Raw genomic sequence first — 8,603 nt, forward strand, 5'->3', positions numbered from 1 at the left:
AAGAGATTTGGTATGTCAACAAATACACTCCAAAACTTCTATATTTGTACAGTGGAGAGCATTCTGACAGGCTGCATCACTGTCTGGTATTGGGGGGGGGGGGGGTGCTAATAAACGGGACTGAAAAAAGCTGCAGAGGGTTGTAAATTTAGTTGGCTCCATCTTGGGTACTAGCCTACAATGTACCCAGGACATCTTCAAGGAGCGGTGTCTTAGAAAGGCAGCATCCATTAGCACCCAGGGCATGCCCTTTTCTCACAGTTACCATTAGGTAGGAGGTACAGAAGCCTGAAAGCACACACTCAGAGATTCAGGAACAGCTTCTTCCTCTCTGCCATCCGATTCCTAAATGGATATTGAACCCATGAACACTACCTCACTTAATTTAACATACAATTATTTCTGTTTTTTTGCATGATTTTAATCTATTCAATATACATATACTGTAACTTTATTTATTTTCTTCTTCTGCTATATTATGCATTGCATTGAACTGCTGCTGCTAAGGTAACAAATTTCACGACACATGCCGATGATAATAAACCTGATTCTGATTCTGCATCTTGCAGAAGGTACAGATTGCTGTTACTTTGTCATCAATGCTTGCCTATGTTCAGAAGCATGAAATAAAGGTGCTCCATCAAACAGACTCTGCTGTACAACACTACACCACTGCTTTCTCCTCCCTGACAATAAAAGTCCATGATGAGATTCTGGAAAATTTGGACCATATCTTGGGGAACACTTCTCAGAGAAGACAGGCCTGGTGACGAAATTCACCAATCTCTTCAGTGCACCGACAAGACCTTTGGACATCAGCAAGACCGCAGATCTTGTTTATTGACAACAGTTCTGCCTTCAGAACTATAATTCAAAGCAAACTCAATTCCAAACTCTTATGCCTAGGAATAGAGCTTTGACCAACGACCAATGCGGACATCAGGAGGTTGAGAGAAGGGGATCCACTGACCCAGTTGAAAAAGACAGCAGCAAATCGCAGCAGAATAATTGAGCTTTGGCCAGCGACCAATCAGCATTTAGGATTGATTAGCAAGAGCAAATTAAAGGAAGGTAGGGGCAAGTGCTGGGGCCATTGTCAGAGTGGACAGAGTCAGAGTGGTGATCTTGAGGCTTTAGTTCTTCAAGGCTTCAGCAAAGAGAGGCTTCAGTCAGAGAAAGCAAAAAAGAAAAGAAAAGCTCAAGGTGAAGTTTTTTTCCCCTTCCCTTCTTTACATTTGCTCAGCCAGGACAGTAGGGATGCCAGGCGGGATAGTTGAATGCTCCTCTTGCGGGATGTGGGAAGGCAGGGAGACCTCCAGTATCCCTGATGTCTACAACTGCAATAAGTGCATCCAGTTGCAGCTTCTAACAAACCACATTTAGCAGTTGGAGATGGAACTGAATGAACTCCGGATCATTCGGGTGGCTGACAGGGTGATAGGTAGGACTTATAAAGAGGTAGTTACACCCAAGGCGCAGGACACAGGAAACTTGGTGACAGTCAGGAAGGGAAAAGGGGTTCAGAAGCCAATGCAGAGTCCCCCTGTGGCCATCTCCTTCAACAAAAGCTATACCACTTTGAATGCTGTTGGGGAGGAATGACCTACCAGAGGAAAGTCACAGCAGTCGGGTTTCTGGCACTGAGTCTGCCTCTGAAACTCAGATGGGAAGGGGGGGAAGAAGAGGGATAGGGGACTCATTAGTTAGGGGAACTGACAGGAGGATCTGTGGGCAAGTATGAGATTCCCGGATGGTATGTTGCCTCCCGGGTGCCAGGGTCCAGAATATCTCGGATCAAGTTCTCAGCATTCTTAAGTGGGAGAATGAATGGCCAGAAGTCGTGGTCCATGTGGGTACCGATGGCCTGGGTAGGGTGAGTGACAAAATAGAGAGTTCAGGGAGTTAGGGGCTAATTTAAAGGGCAGGAACTTCAGGGTTGTGACCTCAGGATTGACACCCATGCCACGTGTTAGTGAGGGCAAAACTAGGAAGATTATACAGAAAAACATGTAGCTAAGGAATTGGTATGGGAGTGGGGGATAAGATTTTTGGATCTTTGGGCTCTCTGCCAGGGAAAGTGGGACCTGTAAAGAAGGGACAGTTTGCACCTGAACTGAAGGGGCTTTGTTACTGCTGCACAGTGGGGCTTAAACCAGAGTTGCAGGGGTTGGGAACCAGGCTGCCAGAACAGTTAGTGGGGAGGTTGTGGAGGCAGATGTTGGTAAGACCTCAGACAAAGTCAGGAATCAAAAGGTTGAGCATGATGCGACTAGGGTCCTGAGTTTACTATATTTCAATGCAAGAAGTATCGTAGAAAAGGCAGATGAGCTCAAGGCATGGATCAACACCTGGGATTATGATATTGTAGCCATTAGTGAGACTTGGTTGCAGGAGGGGCAGGATTGACAGCTTAATATTCCAAGGTTCCATTGTTTTAGATGTGACAATACAAAAGGGATTAAGGGAGGAGGAGTGGCATTACTAGTTAGCGAAAATATCACGGCAGTCGTCCGTCAGGACAGACTGGAGGTGTTATGGGTGGAACTAGGAAATAAGAAAGTATGACCACTTTTATAGGGCTATATTATAGACCATCTAACAGTCCTAGGGGTTTAAGGGAACAAACTTGTAAAGAGATCAGAGACTGTTGCAAGAGAAATAAGGTAGGTAATTTTAACCTTCCACACACTTACTGGGAATCCCATACTGTAAAAGGACTAGATCTACATTTCAATTCAAATTTAATTGTCATTTAATCATATATGAATACTCATGAATACAGCCAAACAAGACAGTGTTACTATCCATCTTACTATCTACAGTGACATCTATCAGGTAGTCACACCAGGGCCTCAGGAGTGGGTAACAGTCAGGAGAGGGAAGGGCAAGAGGCACATACTAGAGAGTACCCCATTGGCTGTCCCCCTTAACATTCAGTAGTCCTATTTGAGTACTGTTGGGGGAGACGGCCTACCTGGGGGAAGCAACAGTGGTCGCGCCTCTAGCACAGAGTCTGGCCCTGTGGCTCAGAAGGGTAGGGAAAAGAAGAGGGTGGCAGCAGTGATAGGGGACTCCCTAGTTAGGGGGTCAGACAGGCGATTCTGTGGACACAGGAAAGAAACGCAGACAGTAGTTTGCCTCCCAGGTGCCAGGGTCTGGGATGTTTCTGATCGCGTCCACGATATCCTGAAATGGGAAGGTGAACGGCCAGAGAGCTTGGTACGTATTGGTACCAATGACATAGGCAGGAAAAGGGAAGAGGTCCTGAAAACAGATTACAGGGAGTTAGGAAGGAAGTTCAGGACCCCAAAGGTAGTCATCTCGGGATTACTGCCTGTGCCACGTGACAGTGAGTATAGGAATAGAATGAGGTGGAGAATAAATGCGTGGCTGAGGGATTGGAGCAGGGGGCTGGGATTCAGATTTCTGGATCATTAAAGACCTCTTTTGGGGCAGGTGTGACCTGTACAAAAAGGATGGGTTGCTCTTGAATCCGAGGGGGACCAATATCCTGGCGGGGTGGTTTGCTAGGGCTATTGGGGAGAGTTTAAACTAGAATTGCTGGGGGATGGGAGTCAAACTGAAGAGATGGAGGAAGAGGTGGTTGGCTCACAAATAGAGAAAGCTTGGAGACCATGCAAGAGGGAAGATAGGCAGGTGATAGAGAAAGGACGCACTCAGACCAATGGTTTGAGATGTGTCTATTATAATGCAAGGAGTATTATGAACAAAGCGGATGAGTTTAGAGTGTGGATCAGTACTTGGAGCTATGACGTTATGCCTTTACAGAGACTTGGATGCCTCAGGGGCAGGAATACTTACTTTCAGTGCCAGAGCTTTAGATGCTTCAGAAAGGACAGGGAGGGAGGCAAAAGAAGTGCAAACATGGCACTGTCGATCAGGGATAGTGTCACGGCTGCAGAAAAGGAGGAAGTTATGGAGGGATTGTCTACAGAGTTTCTGTGGGTGGAAGTTAGGAACAGGTGTTTTTTACAAACCACCCAGTAGTAACAGGGACATTGAGGAGCAGATAAGGAGACAGATTCTGGAAAGGTGTAATAATAACAGGGTTGTTGTGGTGGAAGACTTTAATTTCCAAAATATCGATTGGCATCTCTCTAGACTGAGGGGTTTAGGTGGGGTGGAGTTTGTCAGTGTGTTCAGGAAGGTTTCTTGACACAATATGTAGATAAGCTGACAAGAGGAGAGGCTGTACTTGATCTGGTATTGGGAAATTAACCTGGTCAGGTGTCAGATCTCTCAGTGGGAGAGCATTTTGGAGGTAGCGATTACAATTCTATCTCCTTTACCATAGCATTGGAGAGGGATAGGAACAGACAAGTTAGAAAAACATTTAATTGGAGTAAGGGGAAATATGAGGCTATCAGGCAGGAACTTGGAAGCATAAATTGGGAACAGATGTTCTCAGGGAAATAAATGGAAGAAATGTGGCAAACATTCAGGGGATATTTGCGTGGAGTTCTGCATAGGTACGTTCCAATGAGACAGGGAAAGGATCGTAGGGTACAGGAACCGTGGTGTCCCAAGACTGTTGTAAATCTAGTCAAGAAGAAAAGAAGAGCTTATAAAAGGTTCAAAAAACTAGGTAATGATAGTGATCTAGAAGATTATAAGGCTAGCAGGAAGGAGTTTAAGAATGAAATTAGGAGAGTCAGAAGGGGCCATGAGAAGGCCTTGGCGGACAGGATTAAGGACAATCCCAAGGCATTCTACAAGTATGTGAAGAGCAAAAGGATAAGACGTGAGAGAATAGGACCAATCAAATGTGACAGTGGGAAAGTGTGTATGGAACCAGAGGAAATAGCAAAGGTACTTAATGAATACTTTGCTTCAGTATTCACTATGGAAAAAGATCTTGGTGATTGTAGGGATGACTTACAGTGGACTGAAAAGCCTGAGCATGTAGATTAAGGAAGAGGATGTGTTGGAGGCTACTGTGAGAGGTGAGGGAGGAGATTGCTGAGCCTCTGGCGATAATTGTTGCGCCATCAATGGGGACTGGAGAGGTTCCGGAGAATTGGAGGGTTGCAGATGTTGTTCCCTTATTCAAGAAAGGGAGTTATAGACTAGTGAGTCTTACTTCAGTGGTTGGTAAGTTGATGGACGAGATCCTGAGAGGCAGAATTTATGAACATTTGGAGAGGCATTATGTGATTAGGGATAGTCAGCATGGCTTTGTGAAAGGCCAGTTGTGCCTTACGAGCCTGATTGAATTTTTTGAGGATGTGACTAAATGCATTGATGAAGGAAGAGCAGTAGATGTATGAATTTCAGCAGGGCATTTGATAAGGTACCCTATGTAAGGCTTACTGAGAAAGTAAGGAGGCATGGCATCCAAGGGGGCATTGCTTTGTGGATCCAGAACTGGCTTGTCCACAGAAGGCAAAGAGTGGTTGTAGACGGGTCAGATTCTGCATAGAAATTGGTGACCAGTGGTGTGCCTCAGGGATCTGTTCTGGGACCCTTACTCTTGGTGATTTTTATAAATGACCTGGATGAGGAAGTGGAGGGATGGGTTAGTAAATTTGCTGATGACACAAAGGTTGGGGGTGTTGTGGATAGTGTGGAGGGCTGTCAGAGGTTATAGTGGGATAGTAACAGGATGCAAATCTGGGCTGAGAAGTGGCAGATGGAGTTCAACCCAGGTAAGTGTGAGGTGGTTTATTTTGGTAGGTCAAATATGATGGCAGAGTATAGTATTAATGTTAAGACTCTTGGCAGTGTGGAGGATCAGAGGGATCTAGGGGTCCGAGTCCATAGGACACTCAAAGCTGCTACGCAGGTTGACTCTGTGGTTAAGAAGGCATACGGTGCATTGGCCTTCATCAATCTTGGGATTGAGTTTAAGAGCCAAGAAGTAATATTGCAGCTATATAGGACCCTGGTCAGACCCCACTTGGAGTACTGTGCTCCGTTCTGGTCACCTCACTACAGGAAAAATGTGGAAACCATAGAAAGGGTGCAAAGGAGATTTACAAGGATGTTGCCTGGATTGGGGAGCATACCTTATGAGAATAGGTTGAGTGAACTCGGCCTTTTCTCCTTGGAGTGATGGAGGATGAGAGGTGACCTGATAGAGGTGTATAAGATGATGAGAGGCATTGATCGTTTAGATAGTCAAGAGGCTTTTTCCCAGGGCTGAAATAGCTAACACGAGGACACAGTTTTAAGGAGCTTGGAAGTAGGTACAGAGGAGATGTCGAGGTAAGTTTTTTTATGCAGAGAGTGGTGAGTGTGTGGTATTGTCTGCTGGCAACGGTGGTAGAGACGGATACGATAGAGTCTTTTAAGTGACTCCTGGACAGGTACATGGAGCTTAGAAAAATAGAGGGCTATGGGTAAGCCAAGGTAATTTCTAAGGTAAGGACATGTTTGGCACAGCTTTGTGGGCTGAAGGCCCTGTATTGTGCTGAAGGTTTTCCATGTTGCTATGTTTCTACTACAGGGTCAAGGTGCAAAGACACATTACCGATAGTCAAACACTGTATGCACACAGACGATCACAATCACGTAATACGAGTCCAGTAATAAGAGATGGGATGGAGCTTGTCAAATATGTTCAGGAAAGTTTCCTTCATCAGTACGTAGAGGTCCCGATGAGAGAGTGTGCAATACTGGATTTGCTGTTAGGGAATGAGATAGAACAGGTGACAGAAGTTTGTCACTTTCCCACAGTAGGGAAACACTTTGCATCCAGTGACCACAATGCCATTAGTTTCAGAGTAAATATGCAAAAAGGGAGGTCTGGTTCATAGGTTGAGATCCTAAATTTGGAGAAAGGCAATTTTGATGGAATTAGAAATGATGTGTGGATTGGGACAGGCTGTTTTCTGCTAAAGGTGTACTTAGAAAGTGGAAGGCTTTCAAAAACAATGTTTTGAGAGGACAAAGCTTGTACGTGCCTGACAGAATAACAAGTAAAGATAACAACTGGAGGGAACCTTGGTTTTCAAGATACTGAGGCACTGATTCAGAGAGAAAAGGAGATGCATTGTGGGTATAGACAAATAGGATCAAGTGAGGTGCTTATGGAATACAAGAAATGAAGAGAAGACTTCAGAAAGAAAACAAGAAGTCTAAAAGGCATGAAGTTGCTCTAGCAGAAAAGGTGAAGGAGAATCCCGGGGGATTCTACAGATATGTTAAGAGCAAAAAAATTGCAAGAGACAAAATTGGTCCACTGGAACTCCAGAATGGTAATCCATGTGTGGGACCAAAATAGATGGGGGAGGTCTTAAATAAATTCTTGCATCTCCATTTACCCAAGAGATGGATACAGAGTCTATAGAAGTGAGGCAAAGCGACATCAACCATGAACCCTGGACAGATTTCAGAGGAGGAGGTGTTTGCTACCCTGAGGTAAATCAGGGTAAATCCAGGGCCTGACAGGGTGTTCCCTCAGACCGTTCGGGAGGTAAGTGCAGAAATTGCCAGGGCCCTAGCAGAGATATTTAAAACATCTTTGGCGATACAAGAGGTACCAAGGGATTGGAGGATAGCCAATGTTGTTCCACTGTTTAAAAAAGGCTCTAAACATAAACCAGGAAATTATAGGCTGGTGAGTCTAGTGTCAGTTTTACAAAAGTTATAGGAAGGTATCCTAAGGGGACAGATATATAATTATTTAGATAGACATGGTCTGACTAAAGCTAGCCAGCATGGCTTCATGCGTGGTAAGTCATGTCTAACCAATCTTATCAAGTTTTTCAAGGACGTTACCAGGAAAGTGAATGATGGCAAGGCAGTGGATGTTGTCTAAAGGCATTTGACAAGGTCCCTCATGGGAAGCTGGTCAAGAAGTTTCAGTCACTCAGCATTCAGAATGAGGTAGTAAATTGGAATAGACATTGACTTGGTGGGAGAAGCAAGAGAGTGGTAGTAGATGATTGCCTCTCTGACTGGAGGCCTATGGCTAGTGGTATGCCACAGGGATCAGTGCTGGGTTCTTAATTGTTTGTCATCTATGTCAATGATCTGGATGATATTGTGGTTAACTGGATCAGCAAATTTGCTGATGACACCAAGATTAGTGGTGTAGTGGACAGTGAGGAAGGCTATCATGGTTTGTAGAGAGATCTAGATCAGCTGGAAAAATTGGGCTGAAAAATGGCAGATGGAATTTAATGCAGATAAGCACAAGGTTTTTCACTTCAGTAGGATCAACTATGGTTGGTCTTGCACAGTGAACTGTAGGGCACTGAGGAGTGAGGTAGACAGGGTTGTAAAGAAAGCTTTTCAGACATTGGCCTTCATAATTCAAAGTACTGAGTACAGGAGATGGAGTGTTACGTTGAAGTTGTGTAAGGTATTGGTGAAGCCTAATTTGGAGCATTGTGTGCAGTTTTGACCTCCTACCTACAGGAACAGTGTAAATAAGATTGAAAGAGTACAGAGAAAATTTACAAGGGTGTTGCTGGGTCTGGAGGCCCTAAGTTATAAGGAAAAACTGAATAGGCTAGGACTGTATTCTTTAGAACATAGAAGATTGATAGGAGATTTAATAGAGGTATACAAAATTATAAGGGGCATAGATTGGGTAACTGAGGGGAAGCTTCTTTAGTCAGCGGGTCATGAGAGTGTGG

The sequence above is a fragment of the Hemitrygon akajei genome, chromosome 3, assembly GCF_048418815.1.
Source record: "Hemitrygon akajei chromosome 3, sHemAka1.3, whole genome shotgun sequence".
Taxonomy (NCBI): Eukaryota; Metazoa; Chordata; class Chondrichthyes; order Myliobatiformes; family Dasyatidae; genus Hemitrygon; species Hemitrygon akajei.